Raw genomic sequence first — 2,116 nt, forward strand, 5'->3', positions numbered from 1 at the left:
TTATTCTCCTCGGTTTCATCCCTAGATTGCTCGCGATCGACCATCGAAGCACTTTTCAACGAATGTAACGCGAAGCTCCTGAACAGCTATAACTTAAACGCATCAACATGTGCTCCGTGAGTGAAAAATAAGCATGTATGATATTTTGTAGAACTGGTCCGGATAGCTCATGTTTTGCCCCGCTACCATGTGTTGAGTGCCAGTGCAGTGGTAGGCCCGCTGTATATCCAAACAAGTTTTGATCATATCGCAAATAAAGTTTTGGATTTTTTCCTACCGTTGGTGTTATATTATTGTTTTGGTCGAGATATCCGTATAAGATATGATACCTTAACAATTATATAATTTCTGCTTTACTTCATTATATTGCACATTTCTAATTCTTCAAAGTTTCACCTTCTTATGTTAATATTTTATAATAATGTTAATATTTTATAATAAATCGAGAATGTATGCGCTAACTAAACAGGTTTATCGGAGTGTGTTTCGCCTGCCATGATTTGGACACTGTGCCACTCAGCCCACATCTATAAAAAATGCTGGCCGGTAGTCCTCTATCCTTGGCCGGTGTTTACACGATGGCATATAGCTCAACTCGACGTTGATTCGACCCGACAGGGCCTTCGGAGCCTAGCGGTATCATACAGCTGTGCAATTACACTACCTGTTATCGATTGACCGAGACATACGGCGCCCGGCTTGCAAATTGATAGGGAAGGTACGGCCCTCTCAAAGCAAAGGTTGTTGACCCGTCTAATACTTGCTGATGAGGTAAAGCCCGTTAAACACAGACGATGACTGGCGCGACCATCTGTCCAGTTGATTAATCCGATTAATGGAAAATTGATTGAATCACGACCCTTTCGACGCATAATTTCTCGGTTCTGACAACACTGATTTTTTGCCGTCAAATGGCAGAGCCTGTTAATGCCTCAGTTTGTGATGGTTGTGAACCGTGGATAATAAAAGGATTATTGGGATCAGTATCTTTTCGCACGACTTGTTCTCGTGACATGCCGCATATCAATGCGTATCATGTCTGACAGGGTCAAGTTCAAAAGCTTTTAATACACCTGCAAGCGAGAAAGAACATTTTAGAACAATTTTGTGCGTCCTTCCATAATACACGGTAAATACCACGAACTACGAATCTCGATGTCATGACTACACGCTTGTCAACAATCGCTTCGATAAAGAACAGGAATTCAATATCGTTTTCAGTTCAGAACAAAATTGTGAATATAGGTGAGTGATATGTTTTTCTGTATAGTATACCCTTATCATTTTTCGAAAAATGTACTTCGAAAACCTTGTTTTGCGTTTTGATCATCGAATAGGCAGCAAAATTCAAATAGAGTTCCGCCAACCACAAGATAAATCAAAACGATAAAAAATGCTGGCTCTGAGTGATCGGCGACAGCACTGTATGACATTGCCTCCTGTAGTTTTCAAATGCATATGGAACCCGTTGTCTGCATTATAAAATAGTGCATTTACCTTACATATATCTAGCAATGCATAGTGTCACACACAGTCACATGGCCTATGAGCTACTCGTAAACACTATGCAAATTACATGTATTTGTAAAAATGAAGGATCATAAATTTAAAGTCCACAGCATACCCTCCTGTCAGTAGACATGGCTATGACTTTGTTCACATAATTAATACAAATCGCATGATATAGTGTCGACCGACGCAGATGCAGATGAACATACACTTGTATCATGCATTAAGGTGGAACTGCATGTTGCCAACACATGTTTTTTCAAAGGAATATTTCTCATCGAAGATGACAAGAAAATCCCCTCATACTATATATTTTCAAAAAGCAGAGACTCTATAGTTTAAGTTTAGTATGGTAGCAGTAGTTTACTCGAAGGATGAAGTGGGTGTATATTTGGGTTAAAAAACTCAATTTTGGTATTGATAAAAAATTAATTTAAGTCAAAAACTTGACGCTATTTTCTGAAATGTAATATTTCTCTTGAAGAGTATATGATGAAAAAAACGACTATTTTGTTTTGCATTATCTATCCTAATAATAAAATGGCAAAGGTTGAAAGACTGACCCTCAAGAAAGTGATTAAAATCATGATTAACAAAATTAAAATGC

This window comes from Ptychodera flava, chromosome 21 (genome assembly GCF_041260155.1).
Source record: "Ptychodera flava strain L36383 chromosome 21, AS_Pfla_20210202, whole genome shotgun sequence".
Lineage (NCBI taxonomy): Eukaryota > Metazoa > Hemichordata > Enteropneusta > Ptychoderidae > Ptychodera > Ptychodera flava.